We start from the raw sequence: 13,422 nt of genomic DNA, 5'->3' as shown, positions 1-13,422 counted from the left end.
TGGTTATTTTTCCCTAAAGATAGATAAAGAGGGAGTTTTAGATGGTTCTTTAGAGAATACTAAATTGGATAAAATTATAGGAGGAAAAAAGAAGCCTGGTTTTAATCAGTTCTGTTGGGAGTTGTGGCTAGCACAATTTCTCAATGCCTCAGAAGGAAGGAGGAACATCTTTTGGTCCCCAATGGAAGATATACAACGTTTTCATCCTCCTGTGACACAGGCTGTGGGCGCAGTCCAAACCCAGTTCCTCGGCAAACTGCTTCTATGGGCATAAACTTTAGAACTGTGCTGACAGGAGAGTTAAAAGACGGCGAAATATATCTGACAGGCACGTGTTTTCCTTGCACAAGACTGAAGAGATGATAGCATTTATCTGAGTGGATACGGTGCTTGCGTCTCTGGATTCACGTGGTTACGCTATAGTCTTCACAGTTGTGTGACTGCCCATGTTGCACTCTCTGCAAAAGATCTTTTGTCCCTTTAAATGTCACTTCAGGTCAAGTTGTGGAAAAGCTTAGAAGCCAGTGTTGACATTAATGCAAACAGATCTAAAAAAATTTCTGGTAAGGTTCCACTGATAAACACTTCGGCCCTAATCTTGTGGTTGGATGTGTGTGGGCAGATGCGTGTGTTCCTGCAGAGCCTCTCTGACTGCTGGGAGAGGACACGGGTGTTTAAGTGATCTATTTGCCTTGAGTTTTTTGCTAGACAGGGTCTTATTGAGGGATTTTGAAAAGCAGCTGAATGACTAAAGAGCACAAAGCCACCTGTTCTCACTGAGAACCATGCTTCACAAATGACTTTGGCTCTTTTGATACTCGCATGCCGATTTATTATTTAAGAAATATTCCCTAATTCTTTCTAATTTTCCTTTTTTTTTTTTTTTTTTTTTGTTTTCTCCAAACATTTGCACTCTTCCATCCCACTAAATCCTACCTTGTTACCAGTCATGGGGGCCTGAATTTTGCTCTCAGTTATTCACATAACCCCCCCCATCTTCAACCAACTAGGCAATAATCAGATGAAGGATTAGCCTTGCATAGAAATACACAGATATCCATGGAGTTTGCAAAGGTGTGTTGCATATGCAGTGAACCTTGCAGGATGCAAAATCAAATAAATTTTCTAAAAATAAAATGTTGTTTAACTGAATTTTGACTTTCACTCAAACATTTTTAAAGGCAAACCAAGCATTAAAATAACAGCCGAACACTTAGTGTCAGATTTTAGGACCTGTGGTACGTGTACCCAAGTTTTTTTCTTGGCAGTAATGAGAACTGAGTGAACACATTTTCTATAAGGTTTGTGACAGTGAATTTTAAAGGAGAACACACCACTCTTCTTTTTTTAAAGATGTTGCTACTAGAAAATGCCCGATAAGTTTGTCCTGCCAAAGAGGCTGTTTGTCCTTCAGTCAGTGATACATGTAGGAGCTGTGCTCTCAAGAAACGTCTGTTCCTAAAAGATCTCTTCCCTTCCAGGCTTTCCAAGGTCGTGCTTCAACAAGAGACTTGAAAATCTTAAAAGTCAGCAAACAGTGGGACAATCTGTTCAGCACACTCTGAGTTTAAGTGAATTTCCTTTCCTTTTCCTTTTCCTTTTCCTTTTCCTTTTCCTTTTCCTTTTCCTTTTCCTTTTCCTTTTCCTTTTCCTTTTCCTTTTCCTTTTCCTTTTCCTTTTCCTTTCTTATTTTTTTTTTTTTTATTCCATCACCATGTAAGCTTAAAAACACAGAGAAATTCCATCAACTTTGCTACCAAATTTAATGTCTGTTCTTCTGTTGTAGCAACTTTTACATATATGCCCAGATCATCCAGCCCATCACTTTGGTTACGTTTTCTGTTCTTTGGTGATTCTGAAGTCCCTCTTTCATTGAATTCCAGTGACTCAATGGAAAAGTCCCATTGACTGCATTAGAAGCAGTAACTGGCTTTTAAGACTCTCTTCCCAGTCTAAACTTGACACTAACTATAATTCACAACATATGCAACTAGAGGGGTAATAACAGCCTAGTAATGAGGGTTAACTGTCACTCTTAAAGTGAAATCAGTGTGCAAAGTGGGAATGTGTATATATTCCCTCTGCACTCCATTATGCTCTGGTTTTGGAGATCCTTCATTCAGATAGTAATGATACTATGCCCAGAAGGTTTAAGAGCTGCCACTTTGAATGTGGAAAAAACCCCATAAGCCTCATCAGATGCTTTGAACCGCTGCTTGAGGTCAGCCAAACCAGAAAAAATGCTCATTCAGAGTTCAGTCGCCTTAATAAATTATGGCAGCTTTACACTCATTAGGTACCAGCCTGATATAGGCTGATGCCCTTTCTGTGGCTATATAGAAATTACCTCTCAAGTAGTACATGGCTAGGGTGATCCAACACCAAATGACAGCTGAGGTTTAGGACATTGCTTTGAACTCTCAGATCACCAGGACGGAGTTTGTCCTTGCTCTGAAAGTGAGCTTACAGGCTGCACATAATGATGAATAACGATGATTGCTGCTAATCTTGCTGGCTTCAGCCCAGGTGCAAGAAATGTTGTTCATCCCATATATATGGCTGAAGAAAGCCAGGAAAAGGCAAAAAAATAATACTCCTCAGTAAGAAGCATTCAGAAGTACTAAGTGCTGGAGAAAGCGAAGACTCATTTCCACTTCAGAAAGGAAGTGAATCTGCACCATACGCTATACGCAGATGTGTACCTACTACATCTGGAATATAATGGGGACTGTGTCTGTGGAATGTAGTAAGACAGAACTTTGCACGATGTGTAAACCAGCCAATGCGTCCACTGTGTACAACACAGTTTGGAAAATGGCTTTGTTTTGCCCAGCTTTCCATATTTAATAAAAAAGACTGCATTGTCCTTTCCAGGCACAGCCTGAATGCGAATTCATAAATATGGTGAATATGGCTGTCTTGTTTCCACAGTTTTTTTCTTACAGTCCCTACTTACTAAAATGTTAAGTCCTTCATTGAAATTCCACCTCCAGTGGAACAGCCCTCCATCAGCTGTCCACAAAAACAGAGCGAGCGATGACAGCAAAAGCGTTGTGGTGAGCTTTTCTATGATCCCCAAGCATTTTTGAAAATTTTCCGTTATTTTGGCTAAGAGGTAAGTGCTGCTCTGGAAACGCAGTTGTACTTTTGATCCTCTATTATCAAGCAAAACAGAACATCATTTAAAACAGCTACCAAAATCAGAAAACAGTCCTTGGATAGGCCTGTTTTAATAATATTTTTCTTATAATGATTCTGTGACTCAAGCAGCAATGAGTTACCATACCCATCTGGCCATATATATTTAGATATAAATTGTTTTTCACAGAGGAGAAGATTTGCACATAATTTTACAAGAAGGGGTGGAAGCTGTCATAGTTTACTAGTTTACTTGTCCTCCTCTCTCTTCCCTGTCTCTTTAGATTTAATTATTACATTTTCTCCTTGTTCCTTTGACTAATAACCTTTAAATGAAAGCAAATGCCTTTGGTACCACACTGAGAAAGCTCTTAGCTCACACAACAGGGTTTTCTGAAGAGAATGATGTGAGGCTGGAAGAGAACTTCAGGTATGTACTTGAGAAGGAGTAGAGTAGAAACAGGGTTCCAGGAAGCCTCCTGAGCACATTTTTACCTTCATGGCAGATGACAGATATATCCCAGATGTGTTGACAGGTAATTCAAGGTCTAACATTTTGCACAGGTATAACATCTCATGAAGATATGAATGCCTGTTGTGTTTCCTCCTGAATATGGCAAAACAGAATCTGCCATAGGATCTGCCATGCATCTGGTTATCCTTGTATTTTGTTGATGTTCTTCTGGGGTCTCATTTGCACCAATAATTAGCATTATAAAATTACTCGTATTTAATAGGCTCACACATACTCACATACACTTAAAGACTTTCAGACGGATGGACAGACTTTGCAGGCTTACAGCACTCTCTTTTCATTTTCACCAGCATCATTAACAACACTTTCCCGTGCCCACTTTACTGGCCACAGTCACTGAGGTTGTTGGCATAAGTTGGCTTTGACTCCTTCTCTGACCCTGAGGGTCCCTCATTGGTCCCTCCAGGTTTGATTTCAGTGGAAATTCTCCCAGTTTCCACAGTTTGAGGCAGGCTGTGATATTTTATAGTTCTGAATCTGTTTGGAAGGAGGAGGAATAGAAGAGGAGAGGAAGAAAACAAAAGCAGAGGAGGAGGAGGTAGTCAACACAGCAGGCAATGTGGACTCTTTCCTAGCATCATGTAATGACTGCTTTGAATGGCTGAGAAATGACACCAGAAGTTTTGCAAAGGCAGAATGTGTGTATAATCATATGGTTACAATGTAGTGATATGGATAATTTTCACCATTTAAAAAACTCTTTTAATCCTCTTTATTTTTTTGAATTACAGCTATTTCATGGCTCATAAAGTATTATGCACTGCAGCATTTAGAAATTACTTGTTTTATTTAGTTTCTTTTTTTTTCTCCATCAGTATCTGCAGGTTGTTGCTATATATTTGTTGAGAACAACTCACTGGTAAATAATACAGCTGAAGACCAAAATAGCTCTAGGCCACATCCTGATGCACAAACTGACCACAAACACAACTGCAGTCCCAGGACAGGCAAATCCTGGCCCAGGTGATTAAGGCTGTCAGGATCTGGCACAATGCACAACATTTCTTTCAATGAGTGGTGATTTCTCATCTGATCCATGTGGACATTTTGTGAAGGAAAGTCCTAAATTTCAAGCCTTGTAACTTGCACATATGTTCCTGCCACCCCCCAGGGACTAGTAAGATTCCAGTTTGAACAGGCACTCTTGATTTCGCTTGCCTTGTACTGGGAGATGTCTGAGTGTGCTTGTTTATGTGAGATTGAAGAGAACAAAGGCCAATTAAGTCCCACCCTTCCAATAGGATATATATTTTTTCAACCCTGACGCAAATTTTCTATGTCTGTGTGTTTTGGCTTTTAAGCTCAATAGCCTGCAGGCATCAGCCACGTCAGCAAAGAAATGGAAAGCTCATTATTACACTATTAAAAGGTTTAAAACCTAAAACCAGAGACTATAACAACAGCAAATGTGATATCAATGACATGCCCTTCCACCTAAGCCTTTCACTGAATTCAGGATGGAGAGATGCTGTGAAGGGTGTTTTACTGTGCCTGTGCACTCTCCAACAATCACAGTATGTTGAGGGTATAATGGCTTTTTTTGGATATTATTCTAGATTCTTATTGAACCAGATAAACAGAACGAATACAGATAGTATTACTTTTGGAGGTAAAGGCGTGCTGTTGGGTCATGTGGACGAGCATTCAGTCCTGGCCAGGCTTGCTCTGAGCAGTGTATCCGCAATGACTTTGCCACATGAATTTCACAGTGCAGTTTATTCAGCTTTACAACTGGACCACATATTAGGGTATATGTTTTACTAAAAAAACTGTATTATGAACTTTGGGCTGTTGGAGTTGATTTAGGCTATTTTATATGTACGGAGTCCTGAAAAAAGGGGTTCTTTTCTTCCACCCTGAGCTTCCTATTCTCTGTTCCTCACAGCTCCGTATTATTTTTTCCACACAACCCGCAGCCTTCATATTTGCAACACTGTAAGCTTTTTCCTATGGATCTTACTTTCCAAACTTTCTATTATTTTTGTGACCTTCTGGGACATTCTCCATTTCACGAGTGTTCCTCAGAACACTGATTCTATACAGAGTGAAATAATTCCAACCTGGTCTTACAGGACATGTGTTTCCACCCTGATACCCTGTCTTTTTAACCCTGCAGTGTCCTTCGTCATGCAGAGTCAGATGGGGATGCTGTTTCTGGACTAGTGAGGATGCTGCCGTCAAAAGCAAAATGCCCCTGTCTGCCATGCAACTGTTTCTACATAAGCAACAGTTTTAAGGCTTTATCTGTACGTATATCCTCTGAAGGAAGTCTCCTATATCCTGCACTGTTGGTTTCCTAAGAGGAAAAAAATATCTCCTTGGAGCAGATCCTTCAGGGATTCAAAGTTCCCTCGAGGAATTCGGCCCTGATCCAAAAGCGTCAGGTGCAGCTGATCCCAGCAAAGCTCAGGGCTTACGAGGGGCTGAGTCTGTCAAGGCGGGTGGAAGGATTTATGGCTTGAAGCCAAGGCAAGGCAGGCTGGAGACTCACAGCACTGTCCTATCTGCACCCATTTGTTTGGTATATCACGGTCACCGATGTGTGCAGGGGGTGGTCTGGCCTTTTGGTGGTTAAACACAAACCAGAGGTATAAAAAGTTGCAAAAGGGAAACACTCTTTTCAGGCACTGTGCCTGGTTATACGGGAACCTCCAACATTTTACATTATTTATTTGAGTTCCAAACGAGTATGCTGATTCAGTCCCTTAAAAGTCCCTTAAAAGGCACACCCTGTCCGCCGTGGCTCACAAGGCCATGCCAATGGTCTTTGCTTGTCACAAGTAAAAAACATGGTTGGCGCTTAGGACACTTCTTGTATCAACGTTAGCAGCAGTCCACACGCCTTTGATTTTGAGACATGACATTGGTATTCAAAAAATCTTTGGTCCTAGTGGGAGAGGTTGCAAGTCAAGGTGCTGTTTTCCAGGGTTTGTTTCTAATGCTGAAGATGACTTTTAGAAATTGCCATGTGCCCTTCTGAAGTTTCCAGGTCAGGTCTGATGGGGCCAGTGATGTTAAGTGGTTCCTGAGCCCACGCAGAGGGTACGCCGCTGGATTGTTACAAATGAAACTTGCTGGTACCAAGCAGCAAAGGGATTTTGTACCACCTGTTAAACACCAGGGATCCTTTTTGTTTTTCACTTCCACCCCATCACCAAAATAAACTATATCTTAACCTTCAGTCCATGATAGTCTTGGCGGGCAAACCTCGTATAATTTCTGTAAAACCAAATAGGGAGGATGATCTTTTCCACTCCCTGATAGCCAACAAACAAAAAGGTTTGGATCGCTTTAATGGGCCATGATGAGACTCAAGAACAGCATCATTTCATCTGTGCCTGAGTGCTTCAGCACAGACACAACATTGAATTGATGGTAAAAATGTGTGGCAACCATTACTGCCATGAGAGTTGCTCTGGAAGGAAACACAAAATATTCATTTAACTCCCTCACTTACCACTGTAAGTTAATTTGGACATGCTATATTCCCAGCACAGTTATAAATTTAAAAATAAGCACATCCAGGGCTGTAGCTGAAGAGGGACTGGGTGGTGTAAAGGTCAAAACATGCTCCAGATTATACTGGAGTATAGTTTAGAAAAAATTGCCTTTAAAATCCTATGCCTACAATCTATTTCTTTCTGGAACAAAATACGGTGCTTCCAGCCTACAATATAAAGTGAGTCATAATATTGCCATTCTGCTCCTAGCACAATTGGAGCATACCTATGGTATGAAGTGGGAGAAATATTTGGCCAAGAGGAAAGCTCCAGAATTTTTTTATGTACTGTCAGGACATGCTTAATAAATGGAGAGTGTTATTTTCATATTGCGTAATTCAGACTTTCCTCATTCTGGGGTTGTTTCAGCAAAACACACCAGCGTGTGCTTATCTTGAACTGGTGTTTAAGCCCAGATGTCTGTTAACGCACTTACGGGAAGGACTTCCCTGAGGCTTGGGCTTCCTGACATGCGTGGAGGCAAACATATGCTTACAACTGCACGGGGGCTGAATGAAATTTTACAAGTAGATATGAAGGGTGGGTGTTAGTGCCAGAAGGCATCTGCAATGGCCTGTGGTCTGTTGTCCTGTATTTCTGCTCCTTCCCTCAGGACAGATTTGAGTGGTCTCCAGCATCCCTTGTGTGGACATGGGCATAACCAGGCTGTGACAAACAGCCTGAAGAGGAGTAAACAGAAAGTCTGGTTGCCCAGTTGGAAAGGCTTTGGGGCAGAGGATGAAATCCCTGTCCCAGCTGTGACAATGGGCACATTGCCTTCAGCAAACCAGATTTCAATCCATTTGTATGAACAGAGGTTGAAACAAAGAAAGAAGCAATCAGGATGTGTATGGCCGGCTGGGAAGTGTTTTGGCAAAGGAAATGGGGCTTAAACCTTGAACTATTCCAGGCAAAAAACAAAAGAAGGAACAACTTGTGTCCACATAAGTTGGCAGGTAGGGTGACTTGTGGGTAAGCTTTGGTCCATGACACAGATAAGTTGGCCTTGATTCCTGCCTTGCAGCTGTGTGACTCTCCCAATACCAGTATTTCCCTCCAAATAAAACGTGAGTATTGACACAAACCTGCTTTTACATGAAACCCACGAGCTCTCATGTATTACTGTGCTTATACTAGAGACTGTTTATGGGTTGAACTAAATTTTTACTTAATAGACCCTACTCCCTGATATTAAATATTGTTACTATTAACTGCTGTGGTGCCTGCTGCCCGCAGGGCTATAATGATCAAGATCATCTAAAATAACAGTGGTTCATTTTATTTTTAAGCATTCATAGTGTGCAATGAATTGTTTAGTATTAGGCAGTGTATGAATTGTTATGCTGCGATCATATATGAAGTGCGTTTTTTGACCAAACAGCCGAGAAATCTCTCTTGCTCTTGGTAAAGTAAGCTCACAGAATCAGAGAGCTGATGAACATTTGAACCCTCCAGAGTGTGAAATAATAATGGCCAGCTGATGCCATTTCAGTTAGGAAAGCAGTGAGCAAATGGCAAATACATGAGACTTAAATCTCATGCATACCACACCACTGAGGACCACTAAGAAAATGGTTTGGATTGGTTTTAAGAGGATTTCAGAACAAAGGCTCCTGTGTAGCCTCATCTAAGTGTTCCTGCTCCGGCAGGGGGATTGGACTAGATGACCTCTTGAGGTCCCTTCCAATCCCTGACATTCTGTGATTCTGTGAAAGCAGTTTCTCAAAATCTCTGCCCTTTCTGCACAGCAACATTCCTTTGTACACACAAAACCTTCAGACTTTCAGTTTGGGTCCAGATTCTGGAAAATGGATGCTTTTACCACTACTGAAACCCTCTGGAGAAATTAAGATGAGAAAACTGCCAGGAGACGTATGCTTATACATGTCTTCAAATTCCTTTGCTTGCATTAAAATGCTAAATTGTTAGTGCTACGTTCATAGTGCAGCTTGGGGTGTCTGAGAAGACTCCCTGTTGTTTAACAAAGAGATTGATAAGTCAGACACTTTACAGGATATACCTGGTCAGTGATGGGTTGGTATTCAGAAAGTCAGTGCTAAAGTAACCTGGGGGATGGTTATGGAAAAAAATACATGGCTTCTTGTAATCACAGTGAAACACTGGGGACAAGTTAGTTTGATCCTATGTAGCATTTCATCATCACAAACTTGCTATTCTGAGAGACCTGGGGTTGTTCAGCCTGGAGAAGGCTCTGGGGAGGACTTATTGCAACCTTTCAGTACTTAAAAGGGGCCTATAAGAAAGATGGGAACAGACTTCTTAGCAGGGGCTGTTGCAACAGGGCAAGGGGTGATAGTTTTAAACCAAAAGAGGGGCAATTTGGGCTAGACATGAAGAAGAAATTTTTTACAATGAAGGTGGTGAGACAATGGCCCAGGTTGGCCAGAGAGGTGGTGGATGCCCCATCCCTGGAGACATCCCAGGCCAGGCTGGATGGGGCTCTGAGCAACCCGATCTGGTGAAGATGTCCCTGCTCATGGCAGGGGTTGGGCTGGATGAGCTTTGAAGGTCCTTCGAACCCAAACTGTTCTGTGATTCTGTGATTCCAAGTGCAATGTCTACCCTCCATATGTAGCTATTCTATGATTCTACTTGCTTTGTAATTCTTCAAAATGGTGATGCAATACTTTCAAGAATAGTGGCAGGGCCACATCCTTTGGAACAGTCCTTCAGCCTGTGTTGGGATGTATACCTGTGTTCACTATGTGGGTGATGGCAAGCCACAAAGTTTTTTTCTAGCAAATTTACTTTCCTTCACAAACATTTTTCTCTTGAGTTTTCCCCACCCCTGTGCCTTCAGACATATTGATCTCCATAAGATTACTTGTTCCTAGTTTGAGATCTTTTTTCTTTTAAGCCAGCTACATGCCTGGGAAATATACACTCTGGTGTTTCAAGAGGGCAGAGAGAGGTATTTCTAGAAATAGCAACATGACAGATAAACAGAGAGAAATTCTGGTCTTGGCTACCTTACTGTAAACTCAGCCCATAGTTTTTTTTTTTAATAACTGAAGTTTCCCATCTGTCAATGGGAGGATATAACTCCCAGTAGACACTGAAGAGACATCTGGAGCATATCCATTGCACTTCCAGTGTCAGTGATCATCACCCAGTTACCATATATTTTTGCTGAGCTAAGGGAATTTGTGGTCTTCCCTTCAAATGTGTGATTGCAAAAATTGCAACACGTCTAACATCTTCTTCTACAGCTACTACAAGTCTCTGATACCAAGACTCCTACTTAGTGCTTGGGTTTCCATAGTCAAAGGTTTAATGAGCCATTTTATAAACTGAGGGGGTGGGTGCAGAGGGATGGGATTAGTGCCGTCCTGCAGAGAAGACCCTGGTGCCTGTAACAAGACCATGGGCAATGGAGGAATGAGGAACTTTCATTAGCTCAGGGAGATGAACAAGGGAATTTGAATATCTTGAGAATTAAAATGAGAAGAGGGGGTTTTCCAAGGAACCCAAAATGCTTATTTTCAAATTGGATTTGAATGAGGTCCTCCAACCTAAGTATTCGTAAGTGAGTGAGAGAGAGATACTTTCCATCCTCTCACATCTGGCCACAGCCTGAAGTGCCCCAACAAGAGAAAAGAGTCTTCCAGCCAGCTACGTTCTTTCTCCCCCAGAAACCACTCTGCTGTACAGCACGAATGCCAAGGTCCAAGTTCCTTCTGGGCCTTGCATGTTTTCTCAACTTAGTGTTTTTCTTGCCTGATCTACTCTGACTTTCTGGTTCCTGTTACTGTTTTATTGTTACTGGTGAACTCCAGCCCTTACCAGACTTATGGTGGATTTGCCTTTCTATGAGCAGGTATATGGGAGATATTCTAATACTGGAGTGTCCCTGGCCCATGACAAGATGGCATCTGTATTGTCCTGCTGATCAATCTCTTATTTTTTTTTTCTATATATGCTATTAAAACATGTAGAGGAATAAAGCTCATTTACGAGCCCCCATAATTAACAGTGGTTGCATCTGTAAAATGGTGAGTACATTAGGACTGTCGTTTTTGCTTAGCAAGAGGCATCTGTGCAAATGATTTGGAGGAAAATTTTCTGAAGTGGAAACTATGGGAACTACTCTAACTGCTTATATAAATTAATACAATAAAGAAAAAAATTACGAGAAAGTTTGCCCCAAACATATGGCTTCTTCGTAATCTAGTAAGTCTTTATTTTACAAAAATAAATCACACAACTATTAATATATGAACATTTCCTTACATCTCCTGCAAATATATCAGGGGAAAATTGATACTTCCTTCTTGAGAAATTGTCTGTTTTGTGTCATAAATATCTTCATTCTGATTTCCTGGGAGCTTAGCAGTTTTCACAGAAATGCATTAAGGAAATTATCTGCTTCTATCACTTATTTTATTCATCTGCTTGTTGGCTTTTTATTGTATGCCACACATTCCTTCACTTGAAGGGTTTCCTGACTTAGATATGCTTGGCCTCAGCTCTGTGAGTCTTTCAAAACCAGATGAACCCAGCAATTTGTGTGAGTATAGCTAACCTGGAAAAGAATTGCCCAAAAATCTATTATTTCCTCAGTTTTCAGTATCAAAATGTATTTACCATGATTTCCTCATACTGAAGATCATCAGACTAAAAGCTATGTATTATGGTAATAGGCATAAATATTTACAACTAATAGAGACTACATCTAATTTTAGCTGTCCACACCCATCACACTCACTGGAAAATGAAACCTGTTGCTTACAGTTTTTGCTTCCAGCTCTTCTAAAGAAGAAAATCCATTAGGTACTGTTGGTAGTGCCTTCTCATTGCCTCTGATGGCTCTGATTTTATTCTTGCCTGACAGGTCACAGCAGGAGCACATTACAAAGGGTTGCCCATATAGGAAATGTGAAATTTGGTGGTCCTCATACACCACAAATGAACTTCCTTAGGTCAGATGTAATTCATATTAAGACAAGATTTTGAAACCCCTGTTGAGAAGCTCCTGGATAGACCTTTTTAGCTTCTTGCCAATGGAACTAATCCTTTCTATCAAAAAGCAGTAGCTTAGTTTGTTAGTGTGGTAGATAATTGAAATGCAGCCATACGGGGCAGGGAGATCCTGAAAGTGACCTGACAGTAAATGATCTCAGAAGCTGGAATAGAGGATGGATTTCAAGCTCAGACTAATTGCACACAACCTAATTTCCCTAACCATGGTGGTGTCCTTTCTAACTTAATATGGCATAAGATCCCAATCAGGTCCTTTACTGTATATTTCCTCCATAATCTACAAGCAGCATCACTAGAATGTGGCCACAGACACCTCCCCCAGGCCTACTGGGCATCACATCTGAAGTCCTTATCCCAGCATCACTAACTTTGGGGATGACTAACTGCAGCAAGATTGTGTCTGACAGAGGGAAGACGTACTTTGAAAATCTTTGAAAGTGTTCAAGATAACTTCTGTCTTCTGGAAATTAAACCTATATGGTCTTATTAATTAGAATTGTGGATTTATTAGACAGTAATGTGATGACAAAAATCATTAAAGGAGGAGAAAAAAACCTTCTGCAAGTACCCTGTACCACAGCTATCAAAGACATAAGGAGTGACACAGTTCAAAGACTTCTCCTAAGCGCTTGCCTGGTCCTGCCATTGGGTTTGCCAAGGCTCGCAAGGATTGCCAACCTCTCCCCACAACCATTACAGCTCTTCATATCGAGAGAGCCCAAAACCACACCTGAGCTCCTGCCATATGAGGCATTTTCTTTGGAAATTTTGGTCTTTGTTGCACAAATATTTCTTTTAGAGGAAGTGGGAGTAAGTCTGCCTTTGAGTAATAATGATTACAATACAATAACTGTTAAATGGATAATAACAGTAACAAACTAGAACTGGCCAGGGGGATGATAATTCAGCATTGTGACAACTTCTGAGGTTTTACAATTTGTTTTTATTTTACAATGGAATGAAAATAAAACCTTCAGATATTTTGTTTTCAATTTAGGTCTTTCTTGCTGCACTGTCAGAAATAACCAGAGGGCCCTGGACCTCAAGAATTTGTCCTTCCAAGTATTTGAAAAATGCTTCAACTTTCATGAATCAGCATTTTCTCCTTGGTGGGATAGTCCTTGAAAAATGCTCTGGCCAGAACTGCTAACCCTAAAAGTTCAAAATCATGAGTCATATCCCTGAGAACACAGTTGTTACAAATCACTTGTTTTATGGTTTATGGATTGTTTCTTGACTGTCTTCTCT

The 13,422-nt window shown here is 40.9% G+C and overlaps 1 protein-coding gene across 1 annotated transcript in view; it reads right to left on the bottom strand.

The window, feature by feature from the left end:
• RHOJ (ras homolog family member J) overlaps positions 1-13,422 on the bottom strand; it is a 64,230-nt gene that overhangs the window by 36,768 nt on the left and 14,040 nt on the right. The gene's annotated exons all lie outside the window — the stretch shown is intronic.

Source organism: Columba livia, chromosome 5 (genome assembly GCF_036013475.1).
Source record: "Columba livia isolate bColLiv1 breed racing homer chromosome 5, bColLiv1.pat.W.v2, whole genome shotgun sequence".
Classification (NCBI taxonomy): Eukaryota; Metazoa; Chordata; class Aves; order Columbiformes; family Columbidae; genus Columba; species Columba livia.
Note: the sequence above shows the minus strand (reverse complement) of the source record. Positions and strands in the feature narration are given on the sequence as shown.